At 37.4% G+C, this 23,352-nt stretch overlaps 1 protein-coding gene across 1 annotated transcript in view; it reads left to right on the forward strand.

The window, feature by feature from the left end:
- Positions 1-2,301: 2,301 nt before the first annotated feature.
- The window catches only part of CYSLTR1 (cysteinyl leukotriene receptor 1), a 37,489-nt gene continuing 16,438 nt past the window's right edge, over positions 2,302-23,352 (forward strand). Inside the window, exon 1 of the mRNA XM_027608949.1 lies at positions 2,302-2,464. The gene's annotated coding sequence lies outside the window, so the exon portion shown is untranslated. The remainder of the gene's footprint in view (positions 2,465-23,352) is intronic.

Raw genomic sequence — 23,352 nt, forward strand, 5'->3', positions numbered from 1 at the left:
AGAATTTCAGTTCTGGAAGGAAAAAAATGACTCCTCTTGATTTTGGGTAAAATGAATACATCTTGAGAAAGTCTCTTTCTCTCTGGCCTCAGTTTTCTCATCTCTAATATAAGAGAGTTGGACTAGATTTATTTATTTGACAAACCAAACAAGACAGTAAGCTAATATCTTGGGACAAAATCATCAGTTAGACCTGGGTTACCCTCAGGAAATCAATTGAATAAAAAATCTAAACAAAATTATTTTAAGATCACTTTTCAACTCTGTGAGCCCATGTAAGCTATGAATCTTGTGGCTCATAGTTAACATGCAAATGTTATATGACTGAAAGTCCTTCCTTCTACCTAAGTCCTACTTCATTAAGACAGAGTCCCCATCCAACTATATGTTATTCTCCCTCTTCCTCACCATTCCCTACTTTAGCCTCTCCAACTCAGTAATAAAGTAAGAACGGATAGTGTCTGGGGAAATTAGAAAGAATAGAGAGAAAATAGCAGAAAGGCATCAGTTTGAGTATTTCACCATTTCCTGGAATGATAGGAAATGTTAGGATAAGTATGTAATGAAGATAAACAGAAAGGAGAATAAAAGATGGAAATGTGAAGGAAAGAGATGAGTAATCTGCAGTCAATTATATCAAACATGGTATAAACTGATACAGCTATACAGGGGAAAGACCCAATTGGGGATAAGTGGAGCACTACCCTTCCCATCGCTCAGGAAGCAGAGAAGCAGCTAAGGGAGGAAATAGGTAGGAGAGCACACAGGAGCAGCACAAGGCATCCCCTCTTTGTTACAGTTATTGTGGTCCTATCTTGAAGATCAAATATATAACCCCATTCTCTTTACTTCCTTACCTGAGTATAAACTACGTTTCCACCATAGCTCAAGATGACTCTAACAGTCCAGACTAGAGGGGAAGTGACAACTCATCCTCTGCCTCCCTTATTAACTTTCCCCTGGGTCTCTGAGGATCCAAACTCAGCTGAAGAAATTCTAGTTATAATGTCACTTTAGTTAGTAAAACTCCCCAGGGGAGGACTAAAGAGTCTGGTCTTAGATCCAAATGTTATCTCCCCCTTTAATTTGCTTAGATGGCCTTTTCCTCCACCCACTACCACAGCTAAGAATTCTATGAAAGAAAAAGATTTCAGAACTCTTAGTGCCCTGGCCCCAGGTTTCCTGTGATATAATTCAGGAATCTACAGATGCAAAGTTTGAGTAAATGGCTTTGTTTCTGCAGCAAGTATTAAGCCAGAAGGTTATTGCTGGGCTCCTGTTTTACTGAGTACCAAATTAATTATTAATTATTAGTTATGGGATCATGTTTAAAAGGTGTTAAAATAAACATATTTATACCCATCCCCATATAGTCCGTCTTAATGTAACTCAATATAATTGATGTAATCAACTCACACTAGGGTCTCATCCATTTTGTTCATAACATCAAGGTGCCACCCCAAGCTCCAATCAAGACATAGCAGACTGCTATGTCCTTATTCTCTAGAAGACAGACAGAGCATCCCATTATTTCCACACCCCAGAACCTGGCCAAAATCTAGAGTATTTACCTGCCTTCCAAATTCCTAACACAGGACCACTGACAGCAAGCCCAGTCATTCCAGGTTATTCTCAGTGTGACAAAAGCAAAATTACCTTTAATCCAGTGGAGGCAATGTCTGTTGTGCAGATTTTGTGAAATGAAACTCAAACTAAGACAATTATTTTTCCAGAACATAGGGCACCAAAAAGAAAAAGGCTCTTTAGAGTGTGGATAGAGCCACAAGTATAATAAAGGAAAGAGACAGTGAAATAGAGAAAGGGGGAGAGGGGTAGGAAATTTATCTTGGTTAAAATCAAGTTTCACATAATGGCAGTTAGATTAGCATATACTGGTAAGATTATCTTTCTCTGCCTAAAAATACGCTAACCACCCCCCTCAATTCATAAAAATTAGAGAGAACTAAGCTGGACAACGTATACTTCTTCCTGCTTCCCATCTCAGAGCAGCTACAAGATTTCCTGAGGATTCTGTTGCTGGAGCTAAGCATAAAAGCTTATTTATATACACAACTTGCAGGTCTCCAGTTTCTATTCTTCCCTCCTTCTGCCTTCCCCTCCCCCACTTTGCACTAAGAAGCCAAATTTAGGCGTGCTTTACAGCTTGAGGACTAATCTGAAAGAGGAAGGAGAATCTGTATACATTGGCTAGCATATGTGCCCTGCCCTCTTTCTTCTTGAAAATCGCAGCAACCCATCTTTTCAAAAAAGCTTGCCTAAAGAACAGTCACCCTGTAAATGGATTGTGCTTTCAGGACCCGTCAGGGTATTCAGATTCACTGTGCAGCTAACCAAAAAGGTTAGCTCTCCAAGGGACGAGCAGATTGGATTTAATGAAGACTTGGCGCTTGCTTCTGAGAATAAATGCAAAGGGACCCCAAACTGTCAATCTTGAAGGTAGAAGGTAAGATTTGATATTTCAATGCTATGACTAAAACAGTATGTAGTAAAATTCCTGGGATTTTAACAAATTCCCAGAAGTTTAAGCATAACTAATCTGCCTTGCCTGCTTTAAATTAAGCTGCTACTATGAATTCTTTCTGCTTTATTTTTTGGCCAGATTTTTGATAACTAATCAGTCTGTCAACAAGTATTTCTCTGTCCTTCTGCTAGGAACTGAATGTGGCAAAATATAGAGGGGACACTACCCAAGCCTCCAGCACTTTTGCAATTAAGTTAGAAATAGATGACATAGTTTAGAATCCTATTTTAAGGGCTCAGTGGGGTTTCTCTAATCTGTAGTGGGGTTTCTCTAATCTAAAAATAGTGACTGATAAAAGTAAAACAAATACTGAAGAATGACCTGGTATATTTACAAAGTAGTTTCACATTCATTATCCCACTTGATCCTCTCAACATCCTGCATTTTAGACAGGGTGAGTGTTACTATCCCTGTTTTGCAAATAAGGAAATAGACTCAGAGGCATTAACAAATTTTCTAACAAACACCATACAACTACAAATTGACCAGCTCCAACTAGCCACTGAATAGAAAGCTCTCACAACTATAAATGAATATAAGGAAATTGCATGATCTATTTAGTAACTTATACATATTTGACATAGACCAGGTTTACACAGAGCCAACACTTTATACATTTCAATCAAAAATCTTGGCCAGGAGCATAATTTTATTTAGCAGCAAAGAAGCTGTTTTCAAGGGTAAACAAATAAAAGAAAAAAAAACTTACATCTAGTAGTTCTTCCCTGCAGTGCTCTGATTGTTTTGAAGGCTAGAAAGAGGCCATGACATTATATATTTATCAGCTAATTATTCTAAAATAAAATGTAAGTAAACTGGGACTTGGGACTGCAGTGTGTTTCAAATATATTAGTGAAATTTGCTTCTAGATAATTTTAAGTTTACGGTATCTATTACAATCATTCAAAAATATTTTCTATTGTTGTTTTATTATTAATTGCCCAATTAGAACTAAAGGTGGTCTCTGTTTACATAGCAAATAAATGACCTCAGGTACCACATTTATATCTTTAATACACCCTTAATAAAAACTGGTCCCCATGTCCCCATAATATTTAAATGACTGCACTAGCTAATCAACTCCTGCAAATGGCATAAATCACCCTGGGAGTGAGTGAACCCAAACAGAATAGGTTAAAGAAAGTTTTCAGATTGAGTCTAGTCCAAATTCAGCATTTTGGTGTCTTCCTAGCCCAGAATCATCAATTTCATTTTTTACTACTTTTTCTCTCTTACCCTTATCAAACTTTTGATGTGTTTAGGAAATACTTATCTGGGATAAAAGCAAGATTCTTCCATGATGCAGAAAATTATAAATTTGCCTTTGCAGGATCACTGGCTGATAATAAGGGATTAATAGGATGGCACTGATCCTTAAGAAACATATCTAATCTTGTGGATTTGATGCCATGAAAACTAAGTATCATAATCTCTTAAATAAGATAGCTCTGCATGGACCTCTACTTTGATCCATTTTGTTATTTCTTATGTTCTTATTAAAATATCTCAAATCTACTGTAATCCAGTTAAACAAGTGTCAGTTAAGCTCAATACATTATGTGGCACAAAGGCAAGATGTAGTTCCTACCCTTGGGGAATTTACAATGTTGGTGGGCACACAAGACCTACAGAACATAAAAATATGAGACAGTAAACCAATGTTATGCGGTTTGGGGGGCGTTGTTTGTTTTATTTTATTTTAAAGATTTTATTTATTTATTTGACAGAGAGAGAGACAGCGAGAGAGGGAACACAAGCAGGGGGAGTGGGAGAGGGAGAAGCAGGCTTCCCATGGAGCAGGGAGCCCGATGCGGGGCTCGATCCCAGGACCCTGGGATCATGACCTGAGCTGAAGGCAGACGCTTAACGAATGAGCCGCCCAGGCACCCCTGTTTGTTTTATTTTAAAGATTTTTATTTATTTGTCAGAGAGAGAGAGAGCATGCACAAGCAGGGGGGAGAGGCAGAGGCAGAGGGAGAAGCAGGCTCCCTGCCGAGCAAGGAGTCTGAGGTGGGGCTTGATCCCAGGACTCTGGGATCATAACCTGAGCGGAAGGCAGATGCTTAACTGACTAAGCCACAAAGGCATCCCACAATGTTATGTTTTTAGTGGTAAAGGAGTTTATGGAAGAAAGAGAGCAGTAGGCTAGGCTGAATGGAGAAAGCTTCATAGAGGAAGTAAAATGAGATAGGCCTAAAAGAATAGTAGTAAAATTCCTGGGATTTTAACAAATTCCCAGGAGTTTAGGGATAACTAATCTGCCTTGCCTGCTTTAAATTAAGCTGCTACTATGAATTCTTTCTGGTTTATTTATTGGCCAGATATTTGATATGAGACCATGCTAAGCAAATTTTCTGTGCACATAGTAAGGGGTCAATATATGTTGTTTGAATTCAATTCTAGTCACAGAAATGATGTCAGAAATATATTGTATCAAGAATGAATTTGACACTTGCAGTGATTTTGACACTTACAGGGTACACCAAAAAGCCTAATCTGGCTAGGGTGAAGGGATTGATTTGAGGAGTAACAGAAAATAAATTTGGATAGAAATGTAAGACCAGATTATTAGACATTGAATTCCAGGCACTTTTTAAATGTTTTTTTTTTAAGATTTTATTTATTTATTTGAGAGGGAGAGAATGAGAGATAGAGAGTACGAGAGGGAAGAGGGTCAGAGGGAGAAGCAGACTGCCCGCTGAGCAGGGAGCCCGATGCGGGACTCGATCCTGGGACTCCGGGATCATGACCTGAGCCGAAGGCAGTCGTTTAACCGACTGAGCCACCCAGGCGCCCCAGGCACTTTTTAATAGGAAATCATATCAGCAAAGTTTAAATAAATGAGAATATGATGGGAAAATGTTTTTAGTAGATGAATCTGGCAGAGTTTCATAGGCCTGACTACATTTGAAAAAACTGGAGCTGGAAAAGCTCACTTAAAGAGTAGAAATTAATGCAGCTATAAGGCTAGGTTGGTGGCAATGGAAATGGAATGGAGAAAAACTCAAGGAGACATTTAAGAGGAATAATAGATGGAAGGTGGTGAGTGATTAGATATAGGCAGCACAGGAAAGTCAAAGCTATCACTGAAATTTTGAACCCATGGGATCTGGGCAGTGGTGCTACTACTATTCATAGAATTAGGTAACTTGGGGATGGAAGTGGGGAGTGTAGGACATGATGAGTTCTGTTTCTGATCTATTAAGTTTAAGAAGATGGCAAAAATTCCAAGAAATAATGTCTTATGATGGTTGGAAACAATGGCCCTGAATATGAGTGATGAGTAAATGGTAGAGGCCAAAGTTAAATCTGGGGAGTGTGACAGCCAAGGCCATAAGATTGGCTCATCTTAGAGAAAGCAAATCTGAGATGACCAAAGACTGAAATTTGTGCAGTTCATACAGTTTTGGTCAAGAGAAAGAAGAGAGTCTTGAGAAATAAGAGCCACAAAAATATAATTCTTCTCAAAATATACCGAGTCTTGAGAGAAGGTATAAGGTTATTTATTCTTTTAAACTCCCTCTTCCCAACAATAACTAGCATAGTGCCTTATACGTACCATGATCACCCAATAAATATTAAGTTATTCTAATATAAATAAGCATGGAGATATTTTACTTCAAATTATCTTTCAAATTGGACTCTGTCATAAACTCTGCAACATAACAGTGGCATCTTTAAACTACTTTGCTGCATGGATTTCAATGGGAAGGAAATTGGGCCTGGATAACTGGGAGTTCATCCTAGATTTGCCTTTTAATCAGCTGTGTGTTCTTTAGCAAGTTATTGAACATCAGTATTTCTTGGTTTCCTCATGTATCCAATGCAATAATGAGATTATAGAGATATTTTTCAGATCTGTTAAAATGATAAATATGAAAGCAATTTGAAAATACAAACCACCATCTAAAAGGATATTGTTTAAATTCCATTCTAGGAGAATAAGACACATAACAAAATTGATTGCATGTGGAGGGAGCAGGGCCAGTTACTTTCTGCTCCCAGTTCTACGCCTCTAAACAGGGACCTCATTCTAAGTAAGCATCAGCAATCTCATCCTACTTTTAGGATGTCAGTAGGAGCCAACTCTCTGGTTACCACTAATTCTACCATACCTGTGCAAGTCTCAATGTTAATGCCAATTTGTTGATTTGCATTGAGGAAATACAACTGCTAAGAAGTTTAATGTACTCAAAGCAGGTGGTGGTACATCCTCATCCTTACAGAAAAGGCAATGAAGTAAGCCTGTTAACCTGATTTGATAAATCCAGACATCTTTGGTCCATTAATTCATGTTACAATACTGGTGCTAATTATAATTACTTTTGCTTTCAACTTATAACTCTTCGTAGGTTGGTAGAAAAGACCGCTGTTTAAACAAGTTGTGCACTACAAAACTCATCTATCCTGCTTCTTCATTCCATCCCATTCTACTCCCTCCCATCATAATTCCTCTTTTCTTTATGCCCCACCAGTTTTTCTTCCGTATTTAGGAGAGAAAATAGAAAGAAAAATATTTAAATATTTGGGAGAAGTTAGTTAGAGAGGGGCCCTGGCAGAAATAGGGGGAGAGAGAAAAAACAGAAAAGTAAACATAGACCCTTGAGCACTTAAACTACCTAGGGAGACAAGATTCCTACACATTACAAGCTACAAGATAGTAGAGTACTGACTGCCATATTATTGGTACAGGCAATAAACATAATACAAATTGAAAGAAGAGAGATATAAGTGTAGAGTGGGGTTCTCAAAGTAGGTGTCAAGAAGTGGAAATTGAGCTGAGCCTAGTATGAGTAGGAAAGAGAGTCATACTTCTGAAACAAATAACGCAACATATTTTAAGAAAAAAGAAAAAGAAGAAGATAGCAGGAGAGGAAGAATGAAGGGGAGTAAGTCAGAGGGGGAGACGAACCAGGAGAGATGATGGACTCTGAAAAACAAACTGAGGTTTCTAGAGGGGAGGAGGGTAGGGGGATGGGTTAGCCTGGTGATGGGTATTAAAGAGGGCACATTCTGCATGGAGCACTGGGTGTTATGAACAAACAATGAATCATGGAACACTACACCAAAACAAATGATGTAATATATGGTGATTAACATAACAATAAAAAATTTAAAAAAATTTACATTTATATAGTGCCTTACAGTTTATGAAACACTTGTATTCACTGATTCTCCTATTTATTATGCATCCATTCAACAAACACTTGCTGTATCAGGAGATTAACAAAATATTGTCCCAGTTTATTAACTTGATGGGGGGAATTTCTTCACAATGTGTATGCATGTGTATGTGTGTGTGTATATACACACACACACATATATATATATATATATTTATCAAGTCACCACATTGTACACTTTAAATATCTTATGATTTTATTTCTCAATTATACCTCAATAAAGCTGGGGAAAAATTGCCTCACCTCCTTGAGCTTACCTTTATAGGATAAACAGCACAACTAACTTTTTCCATTTGACAATAATAGGATACATGGAGAATAGCAAAAATGGCACTGGGGAGTTGACCAAATAAAAGTAGGGCCCCACTGAGCTGTACTTTCACGAAAATTAAGCTTCCTGCATCTTGCCACTGCTCAGCAGAAGTATCTGCCTCACAAGACTGAGCCCCAAGTCCCAACCTCCCCCACTTCCTCTTCTGCTTTGGCCCTGCCCTCATCACCCCATTCTTGTTGGCAGTCCTCCAACACATGCAGACCATCCGGTGCATGCTAGCATTTACTAGAAAGGTAAAGGAAGTCTTGGGGGAGGCATTAACTTAATACAATCATAAAACTACATCCAAATACTGATTTAATCTTTCAGTCTCTCCTGTCGGCTGAATTTAAAAACACTCATCCTCAGTTTCACCCAAACCTCATGGTCAGACACATCCTTGGGTCTTTGAGTTCTCATCAGTCTCTGACCTAGACCACTTTTGAACTCTCCTTCAGCCCCAACAAACTATGTTTCCTTTTTTTAAATTTAAATGCAATTATCCAATGTATAGTACATCATTAGTTTTTTATATAATGTTTTGCTTTTTTTTTTTTAAGCTCTTTGCCTTCTGTCCCTTCCTAAAGGTGTGGATTCATCTGCCCCACCCCCTTTACTTTCTTCTCCAGTGATTTGTAGTGTTCATCCACAGGTCATAGTCCCCTGTACTCTTTTTGATTTTTCAGGTTTCTTTTTAATAGACTTTACCCTGCTAGTGGAGTCAATATTTCACTTCTACTTTATGCCATTATCTAGATTCCTGCACAATAGCACCTGTGCTTCCATACCAAAAACTTGCTTCTCCCTCCACCTCCCCAGACACACACCTTGCAGAATTAAGGCACTGTATTACTCAAAAGCACCCAATACCACACAGTTATTTTTCAAAATTTGCTGAATTACGAGGGGAAGAGAGCAAAACTGAATGAAGCAGACTCATTGTCATTAATAGGGCCACTGTCTAAATGGATATGACAGACATGTAAATCAAAAAGCGTGATTACAGCACTGCAATAAATAAGATAATAGAACCACAAATGAGGGAACATTTGTAAAGAATAACAACTTCAACTTGAGTCTTGAAGTATAAGTAGAAATTTACCAAGCTCACCTCTTTGACTATGTAAGGGTGAAAGAAGATACATAGTTTATCTGCAGGTAGACAAAACATGATGAGATAAGGACCCTGATCTAAACTGGTGGGAGAAGGCCAGGAGATATTGAAAAATAAGAATCAACAGAATTTTGGGTTCACACATGAGGAATGAAGTCAGGGAAGATCAAATATGACTACCTTGATCATATTTGCCGAAGTAACTGGAAGACGTTCAATGTCAATGAAAAAACAAAACAAAACAGAAGAGTCAGTTGCGACAGTTGATTTGGGAGGGAAGGTAATATATTTGTCTTTAAGCATGTTGAAATTGAGGAAAAAGCATACGATCCAAGAAGAGCAATCTTATAAGCAGTTGAAAATGAGACTAAATTTCAAGTGAGCAGTTTGTGGCTGAGACAGAGATTTGAGTCATCCACATGAAAATGGTCTTTTTGAACCATGGGAGTTGGTAATTATTCAAGGGAAAGAGAGAAGCAAAGAGCTAAACACCAAAACACCGAACATTTGCATTTCATAGACCTTGGATTCACTAAAAACCTCAATTGGCTATCTGAAAACCTGTCATTGATGAAGGGAGGCCAAAAAGAAGAGTAGCAGTGTGGTAGTAGAACTGGACTGAAGGTTGTAATGCCTGGATTCTAGTTCCAGCCCTGTCATTAGCCATTACAATCTTGAGTAAGTCATTGCCACTCCACTCCCATTCCCAGGTTTCCTTTTTTTCGCATGTAAAAGTCCATTGGAACAAGATTTCCAAGATCACTTCTGACTCAAGCTGGCACTTCTTGGGATAATAAAAAGGTGCATTCTACTAATATGGCTCAATAATATAATTATCTTTTAAAAGAATGGTAACATATCATGGCCTTTTTCAAAGGTCTATTCTTAGATATAAAACAAACTCACTTTAATTAAAACCTTTGCTTATAAACACATTTCCTGAGTAAGTAAAGCCTAACAAATCCAATACGAGTGAAACACTGTACCCTGGAAACAGAAAGGTGGTTGACAATGGTCATGTCATATAACCTATTGTCACTCCCACCACAACATCAAACATGCAACCTTAAACTAAGGAAAAGTTTCTAAATTTAGAGACTTCCAAATAAGGCATTTAAGTTATACATAAAAGTTTAATAAGTTATTGATTATGTTTCTTATCTTTAATAATGGAATATCATGTTTAACTTGTAATCAAAATGGAAAGAAAGTTGTTATATCATGTATTACTGTACCAGGACTCAGAGTTTCCAGTCTATATTTTGTTCACATTAAAATGGAAGCAAAGAGGCAAACCAAGCTAAAAATAAAATGTTCTACAGAGATGAAAAAAAAACAAGAATAGCATAGAATCTCACTAGACATTCATTATGTTCCTGCTGTGTATGCAAAGTACTATGCTAACCACTCTAGAAAAAAACTTGGAAAGTATAAAAGGAAGTAAAATGGGAAAAAGAAAACACAAAGATGTAATCCCTGTTTTCAAGGAACTTGCAATCTATTTGAATTTACTGGCCTCACTTTCAGCTGATCCACAGTAAATCATAACTCTGTTGCCAGACTTGTTATCACTTTAGTTGGATGAGAAACAAGCTGTTTAAATTTAGCTCTCATACAAAGTTGTATTTATTAATTTTCTTGCTTTGGTAAAATGTTCTGAAAAAAATCCCTGTTCCTGTTTCAAAAGGAAACAGGAAAAACAAGAAGTAATATAATAAAAGAACTATACATCTAAGGTGACTCAATAAAACAATTTTGAAATGAGTTAGTCTGATTCAACACATTTATTGAGCAACAAGTGTAATGTTCCTTGCTAAGCACTAGAGAAACTATTCATATTAATTAGATCTGGTCTTTGTCCTCAAAAAAGTCCATAATTTAGTAGTAGAGATTATGTAAATATACAAATTACTATAAGAAAAAGTTTAAAAAGGTAGAAATACAAAATTGAATTCTGCAGTTGAACCATTGGCCACTATGGTCAAGTGCTCTCCAAGGTTCCAACATCTTGAGAATATCCTGTACTTTCTCCCTCCTAATTCTTCCTTCCACATCTAACCTTTCTTCTAACTTCTCCTCACTGTGCCCTCTAGAACCTTCTTTTTCATTATGAGTTCCCCTATATCCTAAATCTCTTCAAATAATTCTCCCACCACCTCATTGCCTTATGTGAAACCTGATCCTCCCCATCAAAAGTAAGCTGCTTTTTTTCTACATTCTATCTACTGTGAAACCTAGAGAGTCTGTTGGATGTCTCCTGGCTCCCTGGTGCCACATTAAACCATTACTCTTCTACCATAACACAAAAGCCATTCACCTATGCCACCCTTTAATCTTCCTTATTAATATCACCACCTATTGATCTCCTGGTTATTTTTCCCTAGCTCACTGAATAATTTAGCATTTGGCTTGTGGTCTCCCTCTCTACCCCAAATCCTTCTATCACCTTTATAACTTCATCTTCCATGTAAACAACCAACCCAGTAAACTGACTTGAAATTTCTTGACTTCCTTATCTACAGCATCCATTCACATTCCATGGCCACACTTGGAGCCTCATTTACTATCACACAACTGAAATCTTAAATTCCAGTGTATCACACTCTGACCACAGACTCCTAGACTTTCAGTTCTCTCACACTCTTATTGCCACTACACCGCTTCTTAAATTTCAGTAAATCTTCCAGTCCCTTTGTCACCCCCTTTTCTCCCAATCTGTTAAAACTTCTTCATAGTTTCACTGTTAATCACTCTTTTAGTAGCATCATCATTCAACTTCCTTACCCTATTGTCCTTCCATAAATTTTCTCTATTACTCTCAATCTTATATCAATGTAAGCATTTATATATTTTTTTCTCTCTTAAATCCAGGCTGTTGATAAATCCCAGGCTGGAATAAATCACACAATTGTGCAGATTAGGGCCATTAAAAACCCACACTCTCCAATTTCTCTTGGGCCTTCAGTCTCTTCTTGGTCATATTTCTCTCCCATTTCCCAGAGCTACCATTCAAACCTTCACCAACTTTCAGAAGACCTGAACCCAAGTGAAGCCCTCTTTTTCTCAACATTATTTTTTTTATTTTACCAAGAAAATTAAACCTCTCAGGATGACCAACCTCTATCTTTTCTGCTCCACTTCCTCTTTCCTTTATACGTCAGTATTTTTTATCACTCTGCACCCTCTAATAGCTCCTTATTCCCTAGAAGATAAACTCGAATTCTCTAGAACAGTATACAAGATTTTAATGATCTAGTTCCTGCATTTCTTTCCAACTTGTTTTCTCACTTTTAAACCCATAGTCCAATAACATACAGATACATACACCCAAACATGCACACCTGCACACACCTTTAGCTTATATTTCATCCCTATCACACTGTTACTTTTCCCTACACATGTCAGGCTATTTCTTATCTCTAAACCTTTGCTTATTCCACTTTCTTCCCCTGCCTAAAATGCTATTCCTACCTGCCATACTCTTCTATATTTTATGAAGCCTTTACTAACATACATGCACCACTTATATTCCCATTCTGTGTCCTTTATATACTTCTATTACTGCAGCTGTAATGATGCCGTGAATTAATTTGTTAACACATCTGTGTCTCCCTCTGGTGGAGTGTAAACCTTAAATTGGCAGAGCTTGTATCTTATTTTCCAAAGGTTTAGCACAGAATTGATATATAGTAAGCAGCTAATACATCCCTTTTAATATGACTAACATATCACTGTAGTACAGAGGATCAGGAAAATTTTTTAAGGGAGAGATGATGTAAGAGATCATCTTAAAGATGGTTAGAATTACAGATGATAGCAATGAGGAAAAATAGCATATCAGATGAAAAAATGTCCTGAGCAAAGGAAAAGAGACCAAATAAGGGATGAAGCTAGTCATAAGTTCACATTTATATAATATACATATAATAAACAATGGAGAATGATGCTATAAGGTTAAGATAGAAAATTATTGTGGTCTTAAATGATGCATCAGGCTTAACTTAATAAGTCACTGAAGATCTTTGAAAGGGAAATGATATGACTAGAACTGTGCTTTAAGATGCATAATCTGGCATAAGTGATAACGACAGACTGAACAGAAGAGACACAAGAAAATTAAAAAGAAAGTTGTAACTTCTAATACTCACTAAAAACTAGTCCTATAATTATAACCAAAAAGGGGACCAAAAAGTGGATCAATCCTTGGCTTTTGTGCAGTTTTTTGTTCAACGGTCATTATTTGTACCAGTATATGAGTTTGTCTTATATCAGAGTTTAGTGATAGATCTTGTGTTATCTGAAACTCAACAGTGTTGTATACTGAAAATAACAATGGACTGTGAGTCAGGCATCCTGACTTTGCCACTGATTCTGTGTGTTACTTTTAGCAGTCATTTTATCTTTCTGGGTCATTAAGGTACTGGGGTTGGATTAGATGCTTTCTAAGTGCATTCCACCTCTAACATTCTATAAAACTAGCTTATTCAATCACAAATAGAGATTTTAATGCCATTTCTGGAAACTTCAGTCAAGGAGTAGCTCTGTTTAAAAATTGTTTTCGGTATCATGACACGTACTTCCTTTTTATTGACTTGATTATAGTGACCTGGTTTCACCTAACACTTGTGTGGGAACATAGATATTGTCCCTTCTCATATGACTTATTCTGTGATCATGTCTGGTCTCAAATCTTCATGAAAACCTGAAAACTAGGACACTGCTAAGTTACTTTTTGTCTTGTCATTTCATATTGTAAAGAGTGCCCAGGTATCACTGGTAGAATTTTTCAAATAATTGAATACACCTTAGAGAAGCAAATTTGATATTATGCAAACAGATTTACAGTAACAGAAGAGACTTTTTAAAAAAAGATTTTATTTATTTATGTGACTGAGAGAGACACAGCAAGAGAGGGAACACAAGCAGGAGGAGTGGGAGAGGGAGAAGCAGGCTCCCCACTGAGCAGGGAGCCCAATGTGGGGCTCGATCCCAGGACCCTGGGATCATGATCGGAGCCAAAGGCAGATGCTTAACAACTGAGCCACCCAGGCACCCCCAGAAGAGACTTTAAGAAGCAATTTAGTATAGACTACTGGGAAGAAATGTATATTTGCTCCTATAGGTAATCAGGAAATTCTGAGGAAGGAGAATGTATGATCAAGATGGTATTAGTGAGAGCTACTTCCTCACTGCTCATTTATGAACAAATTAAAGCTTTCTTTCCACATGTATACCTAGGCCATTCTTCCTTCCTTCCTTCCTTCCTTCCTTCCTTCCTTCCTTCCTTCCTTCCCTTCTTTCTTTTTAGCCCTGATTTCAACAAAACAATACATTTCATGGCTCATATTTAAGAAGCTACACAAACTTAGGGGCAGGAGTTAAGATGGTTGAGGAGTAGGACCCTAGTCTTGCCTCATCCCTCAAACAAACTGGATAAATATCAGATCATTCTGAACACCCAAGAAATCAATCTGAGGACTGACAAAGCAAACTGCAAAACTAGAAGGAGAGAAGAGGCCATGTTGTGGAAGGTGGGAGGTGTAGAGACGTGATTTGGGGAAGAAATGGATCACAGGTACTGTAGAGGGGAAAGCGCCCTGGTCACAGAGAGAGGGGAAAGAGAGAGAAAGAGAGAGAGAAAGAAGCATAAAGGGGATAACACAAGGAAAACACTTCCCCAAAGCCATTAGCTGGGAATACAAGAGGGGCTGAATTTCATGAGTTTTTACAACCAGTGAGGTTCAAAGACTGGAGTTTAAGAGGTCCATAGCATGGCTAGTGTGGAGCCCTGAGGGCACAGCACTGCTCCTGTGGAGAAGGAGGGCAGATAGCCCATAGCAGATGACGTGATCTGAGAATCCCCTGGAACACATTGAGAGAGACAGTTCCCCCTTCTTGCAGTGCATCTGGGAGATGTGGCATTGCCTCTGTGAGGACAAGAGAGCCAGCAGGAGCCATTACCCTCCTCTACCTCTTAGCATGCATGCTACTGAGGGCAGTTAACCTGGACACTGGCTCTTTGTTGTGCTTTATTCCAAAATCCAGGCCCCTGCGCTTTAGTGTTACTGCCCTTCTGGGACAAACGTGCATCACTCCCTGCATGGTGACTCCCTCCCCCAGAGGACCAGTATGGGTCCCCGTGATGTTAAGTCCCTAAAGCTTGGGGTTTTAAAACTCAGCCTGCCTGCCTGGGATAAGACACATGTGCAGGCAGACAGCCCAGACACAGACAGGGTGAAGGCATGAATCTGAGGGATGCCTGGACACATGAGGGAAGACTGTACACTCACCTGGGAGGGCTTCCTGGACATTGGCAGGCAGGAACACCCCTCTCCAGAATGAAGGTGGGGCTCACCATTTCTCTCTTCTGCCCCTCAGCATAAACTAACTTCAGTAAACAGCACAGTACCAACAGTAGCGACCAAAACCACTTGCATCAAGCCCTAGTTCCCTGCACTTTGCAGGTACTACTTTTCTGGGCAAGTGTGCCTGTGAACCAGAGCAGTGGGCCACTCCACCAGAAGACCACCACAAACTCCCCAAATGCAGCATGTCTGCTGACCATAGAGTTCTGCAAAGCTTCAGCTCTAGTGGAAATAAAATCAGGTATCCTTTAACAAGCAGAGCAGAGCACACCTACTTAAAACTCACCCCATTCTGGCCAAGGTCCAAACACTCACCACTCCAGGCAGGGAGAAACTCTTCAGAGGACTGACCTGAGTGAAAGAGCAGCTAAAACACAGCAACAGAGTGCACACAGACTACACCAGAGATATTTCCTGAAGTGCCAGGCCTGGGATAGTATATGACCTCTTCTTTTCAAAGCCATTACTCTCAGGAGGAGGAAACATAACAGGTTTTCCTAACACAAAGAGGAAGACAGAGACCTAGACAAATTGCCAAGATGGAGGAATTCATCCCAAAAGAAAGAACACAAACAGGTCATGGCAAGGGATCAAATCAAAACAGATATAAGTAATATGCCTGATCCTGAATGTAAAGTGACAATCTTAAGGATACTAGTTGGGCTTGAGAAAAGCATAGAAAACACCAGGGAGTCCCTTACCACAGAGATGAAAGATCTAAAATCTAGTCAGGCTGAAATAAAAAGTCCTGTAACTGAGATGCAAAACTGGATGTAATGAACACAAGGACAGAAGAAGCAGAGGAATGAAAGAGTGATATAGAAGGTAAAATTATGGAAAATAATGAAGCTGAAAAGAAGAGGAAAAGAAAAATGTTGGATCATTAATGTAGACTTAGGTAACTCAGTGACTCCACCAAACACAATAACATTCATATCATAGGAGTCCAACAAGAAGAAGACAGGGAAAAGGGGGGCAGAAGTTTTATTTGAGGAAATTATAGTTGCAAACTTCCCTAATACAGACATCCAACTCCAGGAGGCACAGAGAACTCCCCTCAAAATCAACAAAAGCAGGCCAAACCAAGATATATTGCAGTTAAATTTGCAAAATATAGAGATAAAGAAAAAAGTCCTAACAACAGCAAGACAAAAGTAGTCCCTAACTTACAAGAGAAAACAAATAAGGTTAACAGCAGATCTCTCAACAGAAACTGGCTACACCAGAAGAGAAGGGCATGATATAGTCAATGTGCTGAATGGGAAAAATATGCAGCCAAGAATATTCAGCAAAGCTGTCAAGCAGAATACAAGGAAGATAGTTTCCCAGACAAAAAAACAAACAACAACAACAAAAAACACTAAAGGAGTTCAAGACCACTAAAAGAAAGACCAAAAGCAAAGAAGACTCTAAAGGAAAAGAGAAAATCTCCAGAAACAACAACAAAGCAAGTAATAAAAGGGCACTAAATTCATATCTATCAGTAATCACTCTGAATGAAAATGGACTAAATGCTCGAATCAGAAGACAGAGTGTCAAAGTGGATTTAAAAAAAAAAACAAAAAAACAAGACCCATCTATATCCTGCCTACAAGAGACTCATTTTAGACCTAAAGACACTTGCAGATTGAAAGTAAGGGGATGGAAAAACATTTATCTTGCAAATGGACATCAAAAGAAAGCCAGAGTAGCAATACTTATCTGACAAAATACATTTTAACCAAAGACTATAACAAGAGATGAAGAGGGCAATATAACAAAATAAAGGGGCCTATTGTAAATTGTAAATTGTAAATATTTATGCCCTCAACTTGGGAGAGCCCAATATGTAAAACAACTAATACAAATATAAGGGAACTCATTGATAATAATATAATAAGAGTAGGGGACTTGAACACTCCACTTATAGCAATACAGATTATCTAGCAGAAAATCAACAAGGAAACAATGGCTTTGAGTGACACACTGGATCAGATGGACTTAAGAGTTATACTCAAAACATTTCATCCCAAAGTAGCGGAATACATTCTTTTTAAGTGCACACGGGACATTCTTCAGAAGAGACCCCATACTGGGTCACAAATCAAGCTTCAACAAGTAAAAAAGATTGAGATTATACAATGCATATTTTCCAACCACAGTGCTATGGAACTTGAAGTCAACCACAAGAAAAAATTTGGAAAGACCACAGATACATGGAGACTAAGGAACATCCTACTAAAGAATGAATGGATCAACTAGAATATTAAAGAACAAATAAAATACATGGAAAAAATGAAAATGAAACATGAGGGTACAAGCCCTTGGGATGCAAGAAAAACAGTCCTAACAGGGAAATATATACCTATACAGACCTACCTCAAGAAGCAAGAAAAATCTCAAATGCACAACCTAACCGTACACCTAGAAGAGCTGGAAAAGGAATAAAAATTATAAGAAAAATTAAAAAGAAGCCTAAAACCAGCAGAAGAAGGGGAATAACAAAGATTAGAGCAGAAATAAAGTATATAGAAACAAGAAACCCAGTAGAACACAACAATGAAACCAGGACCTGGTGGTTCTTCTTAAGGATTAATAAAATTGATAAACCCCTAGCCAGGCTTATCAAAAAGAAAAGAGAAAGGACACAAATAAATAAAAATCACAAGAGGAGCGATCACAACCAACATGAAGGAAATACAATTATAAGAGAATATTATGAAAAACTATATGCCAACAAAATGGGCAATGAGGAAGAAATGAATAAATTCCTAGAAACATATTAACTACCAAAACTGAAACACGAAGTAATAGAAAACTTGAACATACTGATAACCAACAAAGAAATTGAATCAGTAATCAAAAATCTTCCAAAAAACAGAAGTCCAGAGTCAGATGGTTTCCCAGGGCAATTCTACCAAGCATTTAAGGAAGGGTTAGTACCTATTCTTCTCAAACTGGTCCAAAACATAGAAATAGAAGGAAAACTTCCAATTGCCTTCTATGAGGCCAGCATTACCCTGATTCCAAAACCAAAGACCCCACTAAAAAGGAGAATTACAGGCCAGTATTCCTGATGAACATGGATGCAAAAATTCTCAACAAAATACTAGCAAATTGAATCCAACAGTCATTAAAAGAATTATTCACCACAATCAAGTGGGATTTATTCCTGGGCTGCAAGCATGGTTCAATATTTGCAAATCAGTCAACGTGATACACCATATTAATAAAAGAAAGGATAAGAAACATATGATTCTCTCAATAGATGCAGAAAAAAAGAATTAGGCAAAGTACAGCATTCATTCTTGATAAAATCCCTCAATAAAGTAAGGATAGAGGGAACATATGTCAACATCATAAAGACCACATATGAAAGACCCACAGCTAATATCATCCTTAATGGGGAAAAACTGAGAGCTTTTACTGTATGATAAGGAATAAGACAGGGATGTCCACTCTCACCTTTATTAGTTAACATAGTGCTGGAAGTCCTAGCCGGAGCAATCAGACAACAAAAAAGAAATAAAAGGCATCCAAATTGGCAAGGAAGAAGTCAAACTTTCACTATTTGCAGATGACATGATACTTTATGTAGAAAACCTGAAAGACTCCACCAAAAAAAAAATTGTTAGAACTGATACACAAATTCAGCAAAGTCATAGGATACAAAATCAACATACAGAAAACTGTTGCATTTCTACATAGCAATAATGAAGCAGCAGAAAGAGAAATCAAGGAATCGATCCCATTTACAATTGCAACAAAAACCATGAGATATCTAGGAATAAATCTAATCAAAGAGGTAAAAGACCTGTAGCTGAAAACTGTAGAACACTATGAAACAAGTTCCATTGTTTATCTTCAATTTCTTTCATAACACAAAGAAATGGAAAAACATTCCATGCTCATGGATTGGAAGAACAAATATTGTTTAAATGTCTATATGATTCAAAGCAATCTACACATTTAATGCAATCTCTATCAAAGTACCACCATCATTTTTCACAGAGCTGGAACAATCCTAAAATTTGTATGGAACCACAAAAGACCCCGAATAGCCAAAGCAATCTTGAAAAAGAAAAGCAAAGCTGGAGGTATGACAATTCTGGACTTCACATTATATTACAAAGCTGCAGTCATCAAGACAGTATGGTACTGGCACAAAAACAGACACATAGATCAATCGAACAGAATAAAGAACCCAGAAATGGACCCTCAACTCTACAGTAAAGTCACCTTTGACAAAGCAGGAAAGAATATCCAGTGGAAAAAAAAGACTGTCTCCTCAAAAAATGGTGTTGGGAAAAATGGACAGCAACATGCAAAAGAATGAAACTGGACCACTTTCCTATACTATACACACAAATAAATTCAAAATGGATGAAAGACCTAAATGTGAGATAGGACACTATCAAAATCCTAGAGGAGAACACAGGCAGTAACCTCTTTGACATCAGCTGTAGCAACTTTTTATTAGATATGTCTCCTGAAGCAAGGGAAACAGGCAAAAATGAACTATTCAGACTTCATCAAGATAAAAAGCTTCTGCACAGCAAGGGAAACCATCAACAAAACTAAAAGGCAATCTTTGGAATGGGAGGAGATATTTGCAAATAACATATCTGATAAAAGGTTAGTATCCAAAATCTATAAAGTTCTAGTCAAACACCAAGAAAACAAATAATCCAGTTAAGAAATAGGCAGAAGACATGAATAGACATTTTTCTGAAGAAGAAATAGAGGGCCATCAGACACATGAAAAGATGCTCAACATCACTCATCATCAGGGAAATACAAATCAAAACTATAATCAGATATCATCTAACCCCTGTCAGAATGGCTAAAAACAACAGATGTTAGGGAGGATACAGAGAAAGGTGAACCCTCCCACACTGTTGTTGGGAACACAAACTGGTTTAGCCAGTGTGAAGAATAGCATGGATGAATACTAAATATAGACAATTAATGACATTTGATATAACCTTTCTTATTTTTTTCAATTTTTTATTTAAATTCCAGTTAGTTAATATACAGTGTAATATTAGTTTCAAGTGTACCATACAGTGATTCAACACCTCCACACATCTCCTGGTGACTTCACAAGTGCATTCCTTAATCTCCCTCACATATTTAACCCATCCCCCCCACCCAGCTCCCCTCTGGTAACCATTAGTTTGTTCTCTGTAGTTAAGAGTCTAAAAAAAAGAGAGAGAGAGTCTGTTTCTTGGTTTGCCTCTCACTTTTTTCCCCTTTGCTCATTTGTTTTGTTTCTTAAATTCCACATATGAGTGAAATAATATGGTATTTGTCTTTCTCTGACTGGCTTATTTCACATAGCATAATACTCTCTAGCTCCATCATGTACTTGCAAATGGCAAGATTTCATTTTTTATGACTGAATAATATTCCATTGAATATATAAACCACATCTTTCTTATCCATTCATTGATCAATAGACACTGGGGCTGTTTCCATAAATTTTTTTGTTTACAGAATTTGGCTATTGTATAAAATGCTGCTATAAACATCAAGGGGCATGTTTCCCTTTGAATTAGTATTTTTGTATCCCTTGGGCAAATACCTTTTAGTGAGATTACTGGATCATAGAGTATTTCTATTTTTCACTTTTTGAGGAACCTCCTCACTGTTCTCGACAGTGGCTAAAACAGTTTGTATTTCCACTGACAGAGCAAGAGTGTTCCCCATTCTCCACATCCTCACCAATATTTGTTGTTTCTTGTGTTCTTGATTTTAGCCATTCTGACAGGTGTGAAGTGATATCTCATTTTTTTGTAATGGAATTTTGATTTGCATTTCCCTGTTGATAAGTGATGTTGAGCATTTTTTCATGTACCTGTTGGCCATGTGTATGTCTTCTTTGGAAAAATGTCTATTCATATCTTCTGCCCACTTGTTAATTGGATTATTCATTTTGGAGGTGTTGAGTTTTATTATCAGATATGTCATTTGCAAATATCTTCTCCCATTCCACACATTGCCTTTTAGTTTTGTTGATTATATCCTTTGCTGTACAGAAGATTTTTATTTTGATGTAGTCCCAATTGTTTATTTGTAATTTTGCTTCCCTTGCCTGAGGAAACATATCTAGAAAGAAGGTATTATGGCCAATGTGAAAGAAGTTACTGCTTCTGTTACCTTCTAAGATTTTTATGATTTCAGATCTCACAGTTGGGCCTTTCATCCATTTTGAATTTATGTATGTATGGTGTAGGAAAGTGGTCCAGTTGCATTCTTTTGCATGTTGCTGTCCATTTTTCCCAACACCATTTGTTGAAGAGACTGTCTTTTTCCCATTGGATATTTTTTGCTGCTTTCTCCAAGATTAATTGACCATATAATTGTGGGTTTATTTCTGGGTTTTCCATTCTGTTCTATTGACCTATTTGTCTATTTTTGTGCCAGTACCATACTGTTTTGATTGCTACAGCTTTGTAATATAACTTGAAGTCTGGAATTGTCATGCCTCTGGCTTTGCTTTTCTTTTTCAAGGTTGCTTTGGCTACTTGGAATCTTTTGTGGTTCCATTCAAATTGTGGGAGTGTTTGTTCTAGTTCTATAAAAAATACTACTGGTATTTTTTAAAGATTTATTTATTTATTTTAGAAAGAGAGAGCATGAGCAGGGGGAGAGGGAGAGGGAGAGAATCTCAAGCCGACTCCCCACTGAGTGTGGACCCCAGTGCCAGGCTCAATCCCACAACCCTGAGATCGTGGCCAGAGCCTAAATCAAGACTCAGGTGCTTAAGTAACTGAGCCACCCAGGCACCCCAGAAATGCTGTTGGTATTTTGATAAGGATTACATTATATGTGTATATTGCTTTGAGTAGTATAAACATTTTAACAGTATTTCTTTTCCAATCCATGAGCATGAAATGTCTTCCATTTCTTTGTGTCATCTTCAATTTCTTTCATCAGCGTTTTACAGTTTTCAGAGTACAGATCTTTTACCTCTTTGGTTAGGTTTATTCTTAGGTATCTTATAGTTTTGGGTGCAATCGTAAATGAAATTGATTCCTTAATTTCTCTTTTAGCTGTTTCATTATTACTGTATAGAAATGAAACAGATTTCTGTACATTGATTTTGTATCCTGTGACTTTACTGAATTCATTTATGAGCTCTAGCAGTTTTTTGTTGAGTCTTTCAAATTTTCCATATCGAGTATCATGTCATCTGCAAATAGTGAAAGTTTTACTTCTTCCTTGCCAATTGCAATGCCTTTTATTTCTTTTTGTTTCCTGATTGCTGTGGCTAGGACTTCCATTACTATGTCAAATTAAAATGGTGAGAGGGGACATCTCTGTCTTTTTCCTAACCCTAGAGGGAAAGTTCTCAGTTGTTCCCCATTGAAGATGATATTAGCTGAGGGTTTTTCATATATGGTTTTTATTATACTGACGTATGTTCTTAATGTGATGTATCACGTTGATAGATATGAAAATATTAAACCACCCTTACAACCCAGGAATAAATCCCACTTGATCATGATGAATGATTTTTTAATGTATTATTGGATTTAGTTTGCTGATATTTTATTGAGAATTTTTGTGTCTATGTTCATCATTGTATTTCTATTCATTTAGTTCATTTAGTTCTCTTTTAAGTGGTGTCTTCATCTGGTTTTGGTATCAGGGTAATGCTGGCCTCATAGAATGAATTTGGAAGTTTTCTTTTATTCTCCATTTTTTCGAATAGTTTGAGAATAGGTATTCACTCTTCTTTACATGTTTGGTAGAATTCCCCTGTGAATCCATCTTCTCCTAGAATTTGGTTTCTTGGGAGTTGATTACTGATTCAATTTCTTTGCTGATTTTCTAAGTTTTTCTATTTTTTC

Source organism: Zalophus californianus, chromosome X, assembly GCF_009762305.2.
Source record: "Zalophus californianus isolate mZalCal1 chromosome X, mZalCal1.pri.v2, whole genome shotgun sequence".
NCBI classification, from domain to species: Eukaryota; Metazoa; Chordata; class Mammalia; order Carnivora; family Otariidae; genus Zalophus; species Zalophus californianus.